Here is a 16,180-nt window from a genome sequence, read left to right as displayed (position 1 = left end):
AAGGCAAAGCTGCAATAAATATTGAATGTATGTCCCTACATAGGGGTACTAATCCATCCCTACTAATGGGACAGACTGCCAGAAGTTGAATTGCTGGTTAGTATAGCAATTGTCTTTGAAAATTAAGAGCTGAGCTGTTGTTGTGTTGTCTTCCTAAAATTCTGTGGCAATGCCATTTCCATCAGTAATGTATGAAAATTCCCTCTTTCTCATCTAGACTAGCATTAGATGTTATAGTTCTGTTTTGTGACTCTGGGTACAAAATGATCTCATAAGTTCTTTAATTTATATTCTCTCCTAGAGAATTTGTGCATCTTTTCATGTGTTTGGACATGCTGTTCTGTGGGTTGTATATTTGTATTTTTTGCTCATTTTTTCTTTTGAGCTCTTCATCTTATCAGCTGGTATTTTCATATAATATAGAAATTAACCCTTTGTCATTTGTTAGAAATTTTTTTTAAGATTATTTATTTATTTGACAGAGAGAGACACAGCGAGAGAAGGAACACAAGCAGGGGGAGTGGGAGAGGGAGAGCAGGCTTCCCGCCGAGCAGGGATCCCGATGCGGGGCTCGATCCCAGGACCCCGGGATCATGACCTGAGCCAAAGGCAGATGCTTAACAACTGAGCCACCCAGGCGCTCCTATGTTAGAAACTTTTGTCCACATCTCATTTGTTGACTTTGTCGTGTTACCTTTGCCTTATAAAAGGTCTTATATTGGGGCGCCTGGGTGGCTCGGTTGGTTAAGCGTCTGCCTTCGGCTCAGGTCATGATCCTGGGGTCCTGGGATCAAGCCCCATGTGGGGGGCTCTGCTCCGCGGGAAGCCTGCTTCTCCCTCTCCCACTCCCCCTGCTTCTCCCTCTCCCACCCCCCCTGCTTGTGTTCCCTCTCTTGCTGTCTCTCTCTGTCAAATAAATAAAATCTTTTAAAAAAATAAAAAATATTAAAAAGTCTTTTATGTAGTAAATATATCCATATTTGCTTTTTTACTTTCATAATATGTATTTTTTAATTTTTAATTTTTTTGAGTATAGTTGACACAGTGTTACGTTAGTTTTGGTTGTACAGTGTAGTGATTCAACAAAGTGTAGACCGTCTGTCCTGATACATCCCTATTACAACCGCATTGACTGTGTGCCTTATGCTGTGTCTTTTATTCCCCTGACTCATTCCGTAACTGGAAGCCTGTATCTCCCACTGCCCTTCACCCATTTTACTCAACACAGTCCTCCCTCCCCTCAGGCAACCATCAGCTTGTTCTCTGTATTTATAGGTTTGATTCTGCTTTTTGTTTATTTGTCTTTGTTTTTTTTTAAGATTCCACTTATGAGTGAAGTCATGATATCGGTCTTCATCTGACTTATTTCTCTTAGCATGACACCCTCTAGGTCCATCCCTGTTGTCGCATGACCTCATCCTCTTTTATGGCTGCATAGTATGCCATTGACTGTAGGTATATACACACACATCCCACATCTTCCTTATCTATTTATCAATGGACACTTAGATTGCTTCCATATCTTGACTATCATAAATAAAGCAGCAGTAAACATAGGGGTGCATCTTTTTGAAGTAGTGTTTTTGTTTTCTTTGGGTAAATACCCAGTAGTGGAATTCTGGGATCATATGGTAGTTCTATTTTTAAATTTTCAAGGAGTCTCCATTACTGTTTTCCATAGTGGCTGTACCAATTTACATTCCCGCCAGCGGTGTATGAGGGTTCCTTTTTCTCCACATCCTCACCAATACTTGTTACTTGTGTTTTTGACGTTCTGACAGGTGTGTGGTGATCTCTCAGTGAGGTTTTGATGTATATATTTCCCTGATGATGAGTGATGTTGAGCATCTTTTCGTGTGTCTGTTGACCATCTGTATGTCTTCTTTAAAAGTCTATTCAGGTCTTCTGCCCATTTTTAAATTGGATTTTTTTTTTTAGTATTGAGTTGTACAAGGTCTTTATATTTTTTGGATATTAACTCCTTATCAGATATGTCATTTGTAAATATATTCTCTCATTGAGGAGGTTGTCTTTTTGTTTTGTTGACGGTTTCCTTCACCGTATAAAAGTTGTTTTTTGTTTTTTTTTAAAGATTTTATTTATTTATTTGAGAGAGAGAGAATGAGAGAGAGCACGAGAGGGAAGAGGGTCAGAGGGAGAAGCAGACTCCCCACTGAGCAGGGATCCGGATGTGGGACTCGATCCTGGGACTCCAGGATCATGACCTGAGCCGAAGGCAGTCGCTTAACCAACTGAGCCACCAAGGCGCCCCGTGTAAAAGTTTTTATTTTGATGTAGTCCCAGTAGTTTATTTTTGCTTTGTTTCCCTTGCCTCAGGAGACATACCTAGAAAAATGTTGCCATGGCCGGTGTCAGAGAAGTTACTGCCTGTGCTCTCCTCTAGGATTTTTATGGTTTCAGGTCTCACATTTAGGTTTTTAATCCATTTGGGGTTTATTTTTATGTATGGTATTAAAAGGTGGTCCAGTTTTGGGGTGCCTGGGTTGCTCAGTCAGTTAAGCATCTGCATTTGACTCAGGTCATGATCCCAGGGTTCTGGGATTAAGCCCTGCATCAGGCTCCCTGTCTCCAATGAGTAAATAAAAAATCTTTAAGAAAAAAAAAGTGGTCCATTTGATTCTTTTACATGTGGCTGTCCAGTTTTCCCAACACCATTTGTTGAAGAGACTGTCTTTTCCCCATTGTATATTCTTGCCTCCTTTGTCACAGATTGGACAAAGGAGTAGACATATAATTGTAGGTTTATTTCTGGGCTCTCTATTCTGTTCCATTGATCTCTGTGTCTTGTTTTCTGCTGGTATCATGCCATTTTGCTTACTAAGCTTTGTAGTATATCTTGAAACCCGGAATTGTGATACCTCCAGCTTTTTTCTTCTTTCTCAAGATCACTTTGTCTACTTGGGGTCTTCTGCAGTTCCGTGCAAATTTTAGTATTATTTATTCTAGTTTTGTGAAAAATACTGTTGGCATTTTGATCAAGATTACATTGACTCTGCAGATAAGTCATATGGATATTTTAACAATAGTAATTCTTCCAATCCATGAGCATGGAATATCTTTCCATTTGTGTCATCTCAAATTTAATTCATTAGTGTTTTATAGTTTTTGGAGTACAGGTCTTTTACCTCTTTGGTTACATTTATTCCTAGGTATCTTATTCCTTTTGGTGCAATTGTAAATTTCTCAATTTCTTTCTGCTATTTCATTATTGGCGTATAGAAATGCTACCAATTTGAGGCTATTAATTCTGTATCCTGCAACTTTACTGAATTATCTAGTAGTTTTTTGGTGGTATATAAGATTGACTATGTATAGTATCATGTTATCTGCAAATAATGACATTTTAACTTCTTTACCAATATGGATTCCTCTTCTTTTTCTTGTCTGATTGCTGTGGCTAGGACTTCCAGTACTATGTTGGATAAAAGTGGTGAGAGTAGACATCCTTGTCTTGTTCCTGATCTTCGAGGAAAAACTCCCAGTGTTTTACAATTGAGTATGATGTTAGGTGTGGGTTTTTCAAATATGGCCTTTATTAATGTTGAGGTATATTCCCTCTAACACCACGTTCTTGAGAGGTTGTTTTTTTTGTTTTTGTTTTTATCATGAGTAAATGTTGAGTTTTGTCAAATGCTTTTTCTGCCTCTATTGAGATGATCATATGATTTTTATCCTTCATTTTGTTGATGTGGTGTATCACGTTGATTTGCAAATCCTGAACCATCTGTGAATCCCTGGAATAAATTTCAGTTATGGTGAATTATCTTTTTAATGTATTGTTTTATGTGGTTTGCTAATATTCTGTTGAGGATTTTTGCATCTGTGTTCATCAGGAATATTGGCCTGTAGTTTTTCTTTTTCTATTCTTTTTTTGTGTGTGTGTGGTCTTTGGTTTTGGTATCAGGGTAATGCTGGCTTTGTAGAGTGTATTTGGAAGCTTTTCCTTCCTCTTCTATTTTTTGGAATAGTTTGAGGAGAATGGATATTAACCCTTCTTTAAATGTTTGGTCAAATTCACTTGTGAATTTATCTGGTCCTGGATTTTTATTTTTTGGTAGTTTTTTGATTACCAACTCATTTTTGTTACTTATAATCTGTTTAGATTTTCTATTTCCTCCTGGTTCAGTTTTAGAAGATGGTATGTTTCTAGGAATTTATCCATTTCTTTTAGATTGTCTAATTCATTAGCCTATAAGTTTCATAGTATTCTCTTATAATTCTCTGTATTTTTGTAATGTCAATTATTTCTTCTCTCCTGTTTCTGATTTTATTTATTTGGGTCCTTTCTCACTTTTCTTGATGAATGTGGGTAAGGCTTTATCAGTTTCGTCTTTTCCAAAAACCAGCTTTTGCCTTCATTGACTTTTTTTTCCCATTTTTTTTTAAGTCTCTGTCATTTATTTCTGCTCTGATCTGTATTATTTCCTTTCTTCTACTCACCTTGGGCTTTGTTATTCTTTTTCTAGTTCCTTTAGGCATAAGATTAGATTATTTTTTTTTTAAGAGAGAGCAAGCAGTGGGGAGGGACAGAGGAAAGGGAGAGAGAGAATCTTAAGCAGGCTCCATGCCCAGTGCAGAGCCCAATGCAGAGCTCGATCTCACAACCCTGAGATCATGACCTGAGTCAAAATCAAGAATCAGACACTTAACTGACTGAGCCACCCAGGTGCCCCTGTAATGCCCTTCTTTGTCTCTTGTTACAGTGTTTGTTTTAAAGTCTATTTTGTCTGATATAAAGCTACCCCAGCTTTTATTTTCACTTCCATTTGCATGGTAAATGTTTTTCCCTGCCTTCATTTTCAGTCTGTGTGTGTCTTTGGGTCTGAGGTGAGTTTCTTGTAGGCAGCATATAGATGTGTTTTTGTTTTGTTTTTATCCATTCCAGCACCCTATGTCTTTTGATTGAAATATTTAGGCCATTTACATTTAATGTAATTATTCATAGGTATGTACTTATTGCCTTTTGTTATTTGTTTTCTGGTTGCTTTTGTATTTCTATGTTCTTTTGCTCTCTTTTTTGTGATTGATGAGTTTCTATAGTGTTTGGCTTTCTTTCTGTTTATTTTTTGTGGTTCCTATATAATGTCCTAAGTAAATGGTCTATATTTATTGTCATTTAATTTCAAATACATTCTAAAACAAACAAACAAAAAAAACAAAAAAACTTTTCCCCTTCTTTTCCTGTTTACTCCCTCCTCTGTGTTTTGTGTATATGTTGTCATATTTTACATCTTTTAATTCATAATTTTCTTATGTCTAATTATGGACATATCTTTTCCACTTAAAGAAGTCCCTTTAACATTTCTTGTAAAGCTGGTTTAGTAGAGATTAACTCCTTTATCTTTTGTTTGTCTGGGGGAGCTCTATCTCTTCAAATCTGAATGATCACTTTGCAAGGTAGGGTATGCTTAGTTGCAGGTGTTTTTCCTTTCAGCACTTTGAATATATCATGCCACTTTTCTCTGTCTTGCCAAGTTTCTGCTGATAAATCAGCTGATAGCTTTATGGGGTTTTCACTTGAAGATAACTTCATTTCTCTCTTGCTGCTTTCAAAATTCTTTATCTTTAAACTTTGACATTTTAATTATTATGTGTAGTGATGTGGACCTTGTTGGGTTCTTCTTGTTTGGAACTCTGGTGCTTCTTGGACTTGGGAGTCCATTTCCTTTCCTAGGTTAGAGAAGTTCTCAGCTATTTCTTCAAATAAGTTTCCTACCCCTTTCTCCCTCTTTGTCTTCTGGAACCCCTATAAGGCGAGTGTTGGTTTGCTTGATGTCCAAGAGATCCCTTAACCTATCCTCATTTTTAAAAAAATTTTTTCTCTTTTTGCTGCTCAACTTGGGTGCTTTCCATTACCCTGTCTTCCAGATCACTGATACATTCTTCTGCATCTGCTAATGTACTGTTAATTCTCTCTAGTGTTTTTTATTTTATTTCAATTATTGTATTCAACTCTGGTTTTTTTGTGTATCTTCTATCTCTTTATTGAAGGTCTCACTGAATTTTTCCACTCATCTCTTTGGCCCAGTGAATATTTTTATGATCATTAAATTCTTTATCAGGCATATTGCTTATCTGTTTCATTTAGTTGTTTTTCTGACATTTTTCTTCTTGTTGTTGTTGTAAGATTTTATTTATTTGACAGAGAGAGAGGGAGAGAGAGCACAAGCAGGGGGAGTGGCAGGTAGAGGGAGATGGAGAAGCAGACTCCCTGCCGAGCAGGGAGCCTGATGTGGGGCTTGATCCCAGGACCCCGGGATCATGCCCTGAGCTGAAGGCAAATGTTTAACTAACTGAGCCACTGAGGCACCGCTCTTGTTCTTTCTTCTGGAGCATATTTCTCTGTCTCCCTATTTTGCCTGACTTCCTGTGTTTGTTTCTGTGGATTGGGCAGAATGGCTACTTCTCCTAAAGTTGAAGGAATGGTCTTGTGTTTGGTCGTTCCCTGTATCAACTGTGTGTCCTAGCAACTTTTACTGGCTGGCTGGAGCTGTGGCTGGCATGGAATAGGGGTCCTGCGGCTTTCTGTGTAGCAGGTGCCCTGTCAGGACAGCTGAAACTGAAGTGGATGCATGCCAAGGTGTCCCAGGGATCTATTTGCTGAGGTTACACCAGCAGGATAGCTGAAGCTGAAATGGGTGCAAGTCAGAGGGTTCCACAGTGCTCTGTGCAGGGGGTACGTTGACGAGGTGGTTAGAGCTGATGTGGTGTGTGGGATGGGAGGTCCCTGAGTTCTCTGTGGGGAGGGTGCTCTAGTAGGATGGCTGAAACTAAAATGCATGCAGGCTGGGGGGACCTGGGGCTCTACAAATAGAGGGGAACCTTGCCTAGATAGTTGAAGCAGAAGTGGATAGAAACCAGGGTGTTCCTGGACTCTGCACAGAGGTTGCTCTGAATGAAGGGGTGGCTGGAACTGAGGTAAGGTACAGGCCAGGCGGTCCCGGGGTGCTTTGCATAGAGGGTACCCTGGCAGGACAGCTAAAGCTAAAATGGGCATGGGCTGATGTGGTCCTTGGGCTCTCCCTGCAAACTGCCCTGGCAGGACAGCTGAAGCTCAACTGCGTGTGAGCCAGGGTATCCCAAGGTGTTTCTACACTCTACACAAGGGGTGCCCTGGTGATGTTGCTGAAACTGATACAGGCATGGCCTGGGGTTTCCAGGGCACTCCACGCAGGGGGTACCCTGGTAGGGCAGCTGGATCAGAAACAGATGTCAGTTGAGATGTTCTAGAGCACTTTACATCAGGGGTGCCCTAGCAAGCCATCTGAAGCCAAAGTGGTGTGGGCCTGGAGTATCCTGGGGTACTTTGCACCTATGTCACCTTGGTGTGAAGGCCGGGCCTGTAGTGAGTGCTACCCAGGGGTATCCTAGTGGGCACTGCCCTGTGGTCACCTTGGTGGGACAGCTGGAACTGGTGTGGGCTAGAGGCCCAGGGTTTGCTGAAGTGGCAGGCTGGTTAGGGTGCCCAGACTCTGCATTGGTCTGTGCTTTCAAGGTAGAAAGGGAGTACAGACTATGTCCATTAGCCCCTCCCACCTGGAGTGTTCCAGCAGAGCTCCCCTGCCTTTTGGGTGGAGTTCTAGGGCTGACTCTTCCATATGCTAGTTGCTCATTTAAACTGTGGCTTTTTAGGGCGCCTGGGTGGCTCAGTTGGTTAAGCGACTGCCTTCGGCTCAGGTCATGATCCTGGAGTCCCGGGATCGAGTCCCACATCGGGCTCCCTGCTCAGCAGGGAGTCTGCTTCTCCCTCTGACCCTCCCCCCCTCATGCTCTCTATCTCTCATTCTCTCTCTCAAATAAATAAATAAAATCTTTTTAAAAAAATAAACTCTGGCTTTTTAGAGAAAGAACACAATAATAAAAAAAAAGAAAGAAAGAAAAGGATAAAAACAAGAGCAAAACCAAACAAGGCAAAAAGACCCCATGACTTCTTTTCATTTTTGGGGGCAGGGGGGAACTGGTGTGGGCTTACGGACCCTGCATATTTGTGTTTGTAACTTCTGGACTTGAAGAAAGTCTTCTCATTCCCTCTAGATGATGTAGTTACTCTCTTGGATTTTCTTTCTTTTCTTTTTTTTTTTTTTAAAGATTGATTTTAGAGAGAACAAGGTGGGGAGGGGCACGGGGAAAGGGAGAGAGAGAATCTCAAGCAGACTCCCTGCTGAGCACAGAGCCTGATGTGGGGCTCTATCCCATGACTCTGAGATCATGACCTGAGACAAAAACCAAGAGTCAGGTACTTAATCGACTGAGCCACCCAGACGCCCCTACTCTCTTGGATTTTCTTGCAAGATTTCTAACTTTGCATTAAGCCTTTATGTCCAGGGGTTTATTTTATATACTATACTATATGGTTTATTTGTATATTCTTCCATATGGGTACCCTGTCATTTCAGTCTCATTTATTGAACAGTCCATGCTTTGACACTGAATTGAACCACCACACTTGACATATACTAATTTCTCAAATATACCAATATTTAATTCTAGATTTTCTAGATAAGTTCATTAATTTTTGTCTCCTTTCATACTGATGTTAATTTGATTTTTGTGGCTTTATAGAATTCCCTGATAAGCGGTAAGACTCCTCCACTGTGCTTTTTGTTCTTTTCTTAGCTATTCTCAGACATTTATTTCTCTGTATGAACTTTAAAGATAACCTTATACAATTCCAAGAAAAGTCCTGTTAAGATTCTAATTGAAATTGAATGAAATTTATATATTACATTTGGGAAATTTAACATTTTTAATTAAGTATTCCTATCTAAGAACAATTATAACCTTCCACTTGTTCATAGATTGTTTTCTGTCTTTTAATATGGTATTATAGGATTTCTTTTATGGGTCTTATGTCTCTTGTATTAAATTTATTCCTGAATATTTTATAGTTTTTTTGCCACTATTATAACTGAAAAACATCCCCATTTGCATTTCTAGGTACTTATTGTTAGAGAAAAAAAAAAGGCTATGTGTTGTAATATATTTGGTATCTAGCCTCCTTATCAAATATTGTTAATAATAGTAAAGGGGTTTTTTTTTAATAGGATCTCTTGGGTTTTCAAGGTAGACAATTTTAACACTAATAAACAGAACTAATTTAACTTTTAGGGTTACAAGACATAGCAAAAAAAAAATGCAGAATTCCCAGTTAAATACGAATTTCAGATAATGAATAATTTTTTAGAATGAGTTTGTCCCATGCAATACTTGGGACATACTTATCCTACCAAATTATTCATTGTTCGTTTGAAATTCTGCATTTTATCTGGCAACTCCATGTCTTTCCCAATGATCATACCTGCTATTTTATTTTCTTTACATGTTGCGTTTGCTGAAGCCTCTGAGACCGGTTCTCACTCCAGGTTGTGTATGAACATCAGCCAGGAAGCTTTTTTAAAAAACTGTAGTGCCAGGCCCCTAGGCTCAGAGATTGAATTCGTATATATTTTTGAAAAGCTTCCCAGAGGATTCTGACGGGCATCTGGGGTTGAGAACTACTGCCCCAAAACAGTATTAAATAATAATGGTGTTAGTATGCATCCCTGTCTTCTCCTTGATTTTAAGTAAACATTTTTAGTGTTTTGACTTTTAAAGTATTTGTTGTTGGTTTTTAATAAATATTCTTAGTTTTGTTTACATAGTTTCCATCTATTCCTATTTTGCTTAAATTTTTTATTAGGAATGGCTGCTTTTAGCATCTCTTGGCATTAAGGGCTGCTTATATGGTTTTCTCTTGGTTTATTGATAGAATCATATTGCTAGGTTTCTTCATATTGAAGCACTTTCTACATCTTTTATTTCATGCCAGAGTCTGTTTGCTAATGTTGCTTAAAATTCCCATCCATATTTGTAAAAGAAGTTGAGGTCGAGGGCACCTTACTGTTGTTAGAATGAGCTTTGTCTGATTTTGGTATTGAAGTTACTGCTAGCTTTGTAAAGTGAACCGGGGAATTTTGTATCTGTTTTCCCCTACTGCCTGAAAGAGTTAAATCCTTGCTACTCAAGTGGGTTCCATGAACCAGCAGCATCCACTTCACCTGGGAGCTGGTTAGAAAGGCAGAATCTCAGGCCCCCTCCAGATCTACTAAATCTCAGTCTACATTTTGAAGAGAGCCCCGTATCACTTGTGTCCACATTCAGTTTGAGAAAAGCAGATAGAGCACTGGACTCACTTGTCCACTAAAAGTTGGATAAAACTCAGCAGTGGGCCTATGCGGGCCTGGTGCCTTTTTCATGATAGACTGCCACTCTCCAAAGGAGAGTTGGTCTGTGCTGGTGGCCTGTGTTTTGTAAAGATATCATTCATGTCCTTTAAGTTGTTCAAATTTACTTGTAACTGTTCTTGATTGTTTTAATTTCTGCTAAATCTGTGGGTAGGTCACCTTTCGTATTCCTCCTCTTGGGAACTTGGGCTTGTTTTCATTTGGCTTTGATCTGTCTTGCCAGGGGCTTGCAAGATTCTATTATTTGTCTTTTCTAAGTACCAGTTTGTTTTTCCCTTGAGCTATTTTGGGGGAGGGATATTTGTTGTCTATTTCATTTCTTTCAGCTTTTATCTGTATACATTCTCTCTTCCGTGTTCTGGTTATTATTTTGCCATTCTTTTTCTAATGTCTTAAGTTTGGTATAGGTCCGACATTTTTAAAAATAATGAAGACATTTAAACTATTAATTTTCCTTTAAGACCTGCTTTCTCTGTGTCCTGTAAATTTTAGGCAATAAAACTTTTCTCCTTTTTAGATTATAGGCAGTAATTTATTTTTGAATTTCCTCTTTAAAGGGTTTCTAGGAGGGTCTTTCTTTACACATTTAAAACATTCCATGAATATTTCATTCTTAATTATCCCTTAAAAATTTGTTAAAAAACAAACTCCAACTGAATAAATTTGGAGCTCTAATTGGTATTATTAAATGATTCATGAATTGGGGAGCATCCCATCTAGCAAATAGAGGGGAGCTCAGAGGAGTTGTACATAATGGAAGGGTTTTATAGGAGGGTCGAATAAGAAAGTCATAAGTAAAAGGATTGTTCCAGGCCAGGTGCTTTCCCTTAGGGGGGGAAAGCAGAGGGATCTTACCATGCAGATTACCTCCTTTTTGGGGGATGGACAGGGCCCACAGGGCGGACTCATTGGCACCCTTCAGAAGGTTCTTGACTGACCAGTTAAGTAAGACTACATTTCTTGGGGAGGTTGAAACTGCAATTAGAATACATCTTAAGCCCTGGCTTGGGTACTTGGCCTAAGTGGTACTACGTTGGGCTTGTGGTTTTTCTTTTTAATAGATTTAATAAAATTTTCTTTGTGGTCATGTACCTGATCTATTTCTGTAAATATTTCATGGACATGCAAAGTGTACATTTTCCATCTGAAGTCAGGCTCTCTATGTATTTGTTACCCCAAATTATTAGTTGTATCAGTCACTTCATCTATGCTCCTACTGATTTTTTTGCTTATTATATATACCCAATTCTGGGGCGCCTGGGTGGCTCAGTTAAGCTTCCGACTCCTGATTTCGGCTCAGGTCATGATCCCAGGGTCATGAGTTTGAGCCCCGCATGTGGCTCCGCACTGGGTGTGGAGTCTGGTTAGGATTCTCTCCCTCTCCTTCTGCCTCTGCCCCGGCTCTTTCTCTCTCTCTCTCTAAAGATAAAATAAAAATTAAATAAGATATATCTAATCCTGAAAGAGATGAATTAAAACATCCTTCCATCACTGTATTTTTATTATATTCTATTTGCATTTCTAAAGGGTTTTTTTTCCCCTTATGATTTTGGCATCTATGTTATTGAATGCACATAAGTTTGAGTATTATATGTGCTTAATTGTATTTTTAATCATACAGCATCCTTTTTGATCCTATTTAGTGTTTTGAGCATTAATTTTCTCTTTACCTCTGTTTTTCCTGCTTCTTAACATTTTTCTTACATCTTTTTGGCATTTTATTTTCAATCCTCCTTTGTCACTTTATTTCATGTGTTTTTCTTCTAAGCAGAATAAACCTAGATTTTTATTTTTAACTCTGACAGTCTTTTTTTGTTTGTTTGTTTAAAGACTTTATTTATTTATTTGACAGAGACAGAGCGAGAGAGGGAACACAAGCAGGGGGAGTGGGAGAGGGAGAAGCAGGCTTCCCGCCGAGCAGGGAGCCCGATGCGGGGCTCGATCCCAGGACCCTGGGATCATGACCTGAGCCAAAGGCAGATGCTTAACGACTGAGCCACCCAGTCACCCCCAGTCTTTGTTTTTTATTGGGTAAATTCACTTTAGCTAATTTTGGTGAATTAAATAATATGCTTGATTTTACTTTACTCATCTTACTCTGTTTATTAAACTGGGGATTTTCCCCTCTATTTTTTCTAGTTTGATTAAGTTGCCATTCATTCCATTTCCCCCTACAGTAATAGAGACTATAGAGAGTTTTAATGGAACTTCTAGGTGTGTAGTTTTGTGTGTGTGTGTGTGTGTGTGTGTGTGTTGTAAGTTTTTTACATGAGAGTTTTAAGTGACAAAGAGGCAGAGAAATTCACGGAATTGAAAGTCAAACCAATGTCCTCGTGACTCTAATCCCAGGGACCTTTCCACAATACCAGGGATTCCTAGCAAAGCCAAGCATTTCTAACTAACTAAACCCGGCTCATGTTCAGATCAGCTTAGGGTCAGAGTCTGTCACTGTCTCCTGGAGCACATTGGTGATGGTCTTAGTGAGCCAGAACTGAGCAGCTCCCGTAGGAAGGGTGGATCCTCAGTGTCACATGGCTTCATGGGCCTGGTGTGGCCAGAACCACAGGCCTGTTAGCTATGATGTTCAGGAGGCCCTGTGGGAGAGTCCTGGATTTCCTGCCCTTTTAGGAATGTGTCTTTACTAGTCGAGAGTTATACCTTTGAATTCTGAGCATATCAGAGCTGGCGCAGATGTTCAGGCTGTGTCCAGAACTTTAGGAAGGTGGCCTTCCGAGGGCCCCTATGGCTTTAGGGGCTGTCACCAAAGGACGAAGGCCATGAATCTTCAGAGTGGGCAGTCTCTGCCTTAAGCACAGCCTGGAGACCCTCTTCCCAGCATCGGCTATTGGGTCTCTTCCTGTCCTGCACTGCTGCCTCCTTGGGTCTGTGCCCGACCATTATCCTAAGGGGGACTGCCATGGTGGGATCAGAGCCCACGGCTCCCCTCCTGGGGTCCCTAGGCCTCCTGAGAGGGCAGTCATCTTAACACGAGTCCACAAGATGTCATTTTATAAAGCTCTCTGAGACTGTTCATGGAGCTTCAGTAAGCTATCTCGGGCCAAGAAAAATGTCACATTTCTTTGCTTTTGGCAGGAATCCCAGCTCCTCAGCTTGGGAACACCATTTATCCTTGCTGAACAGAAACTTCATTTGGCCATTATGTTGGTCTCCAATTAATAAATTACAGGAGAACAAATTAATTTACTTATCACTTGCAGCTTGCTAGATAAAATCCTTCAAAGCATAGGGAACATGGCGTGATAATGAAAACATCCCTGTTGGAAAAAAGTTGGGGATTTCTGAGGCCACGTACATGTTGGGTCTGAGTAGATTAAATAGCTCCCAGGGAATCTGCTGGAGGGGCAGAGCCCCCCCCCCCCCCAGCCTCCTGGGACTCGTGTGAGGGTCTGCATAAGATGACAGGGTTGCAACTTGCGGTGGCCTGGACGTGTGTGATGAGGGTGGTTGTGTTGTGGTTGTGGGGGCCCCTGCTGACAAAGCCTGGTGTGGCTCCAAGTGGCAGCCGGTTCCTCATCAGGTGCCGTCTTCTATGGCGGAAAACCTGCTGCCTTCCCCGAGAATGGTGAGCGGCCGCATGACCCGCACGTGACAGAGCTCGGGAAGGGGTGTCAGAGGACCCTTCTGCTCCGGCTTGCTCACTAATGGGAGGGAGATGGGGCTTGGGTCTCCTCACCTGTGACAAAAACGACTGGTCCATATGTACAATAGACTATTACTCAGCCATCAGAAAGGATGAATTCCCAACTTTTACGTCAACGTGGATGGGACTGGAGGAGATTATGCTAAGTGAACTAAGTCAGGCAGAGAAAGTCAATTATCATATGGTTTCACTTATTTGTGGAACATAAGGAACAGCATGGAGGACATTAGGAGAAGGAAGGGAAAAATGAAGGGGGGGGAATCGGAGGGAGAGACGAACCATGAGAGACCGTGGACTCTGAGAAACAAACTGAGGGTGTTAGAGGGGAGGGGGGTGGGGGGATGGGTTAGCCCGGTGACGGGTAGTAAGGAGGGCATGTACTGCATGGAGCACTGGGTGTCATACGCAAACAATGAATCATGGATCACTACATCAAAAACTAATGTATTATATGGTGACTAACAAAATAAAAAAATACGACTGGGACAGGAGACCAGGAAGGCCCTTGGCAGTTCCGGCCGCCTGTGACTCCTGTCTGTGGCTGTCTGCGAAGCGAGCGTGGCTCTGTTCCCTCCGTGCTGACACCAGAGGTCGGCCGCAGACCAAAGCTCCCACAGTTCGCACTTCCTCGAGGCCCTGCCGTTCTGAGGCGCCCTGCATATTAACTCCTTACTCCCTCAGCCATGGCAGGCGGTAAGCGCTTTTCTCGTCACTCCTGCTTGATGGCCACAGACCAAGCCAGGTACCCAGAGCCCGGAACTCTGTGGAGGGGGCGGCGAGCCTGCTGCCGGCCCGGGGTCCGCGTGCTCACTGGGCTGTGTGGCCTGGGAACCGTCCTGGGAGCTGAGTTAACCAAAAACTGCACAAGGATCAGGAAACTCCATTTTAACCTGGAGTTTCCACCTCTTCACTCTCACTAAATTTGACTTGAAGAAAACCAAACAAAAAACCCCACCCAAACCAACCCTGGAGGATACTAGCAATGGTTGAAAGGGCTGCATTCCCCCCACCCCGAGGGCATCCACCCCTGGTGCTGGTGAGGGGGGCCGCCTCGGTCCTGGCCGGGCCCCACTCCTGCTCTCCTCCTTCAAGGCTGCCCCGCTGGACCCCAGGCCCTTAGCCACAGCCCGCTTGAGGCTTTCTCCCAAGGAGGGAGAAGGAATGCAGGTGGAGAGGGCCCAGGATCTGGAACCGAAGTATAAAGACCCCAAATGGAGGAGATATAAACGGAAACTCTGAGGCTGTGTGATTCACTTCACCATCATGACTCACGCTCTGCTAAGGTTTCCGTGAACAATATGTTCACAGTCTGATTTAATTATAGCCTCGATTCACTGCTGCCTTGGTGAGCTTCCGAGTGCACCCCATCCCTCACTCCCTGGGCGATGCAGCACGAGCTGAGATGCCCCCCCCCCGGGGGGGGGGACAGGGGTGGGGGGCGCTGGAGATGGCTTGCTGCGGGGGCCATTTGTCCTCTCACACGTGCTGGACGGCTCTTGAGGGGACCTCCGCAAGGAGGGCGGCTTCCTCCAATGGGCCGATGAAGCTTCGTGGTTGGTCCCAGGCCCACCGGGGTGTCTGCCTCTTGGGTTTCCCCTCCGTGCAGAGGCTGGTGCTGAGACTCCGGAGTGCCGGTGTGTGGGTGCAAGTGAGGGACTGAGGGAGGGAGAGGATTTCGTCAAGGCTGCCCCGGCGCGAGGATGGCGGGAAGCCCAAGGCTGCTGCCAAGTGCAGGGACCGTGCCTTCCCCACCCCCCGCCCGCTTATCGGGCTCCATGCCAGCGCTGGGAGTGTCCGCGCTTGAAGGGGGTCGGCTCACAGAAGAAGAGATGCGCCCACACTTCCAGCCCTGGTGTCGGGCTAACCAGTAGCCACGGCCCCTGCCCCCCGCCGCCAGCACTTCGGGGGGACCGGAACGGTGGCCCCAGTAGCTGGCATTGCGCGTCATTCACACCAACCGGCCTCCGGGACAGAGGGCGGCCTGACACCGCCGACGTCAGGGTTGCCGGATACGATACAGGGCGCCCAGTTAGCTTCGAAATCCAGGTGATGAATAATTGTTTAGTACCAGCATGTCCCAGATATTAACTGGGACATGCTGGTACCAAAATTGTATTTGTTGTTTATCTGAAACTCCAATCTGACTGGGCATCCTGTGTTTCTTCGTTTGCTAACTCTGGTAACCCTACGAGGCCTCTGAAGTTACACAGCTTCTCCCCCTTTGCCACCAAGGGGCTGTGAAAGTCTCTGGACGAACGACTCGAGCATTTGGAGC

Source organism: Callorhinus ursinus, unplaced genomic scaffold (assembly GCF_003265705.2).
Source record: "Callorhinus ursinus isolate GAN/ISIS: 27379988/994484 unplaced genomic scaffold, GSC_fseal_2.0 scaffold16, whole genome shotgun sequence".
Lineage (NCBI taxonomy): Eukaryota > Metazoa > Chordata > Mammalia > Carnivora > Otariidae > Callorhinus > Callorhinus ursinus.
The sequence above is the reverse complement of the archived record's forward strand: the minus strand, read 5'-3'. Positions refer to the sequence as shown.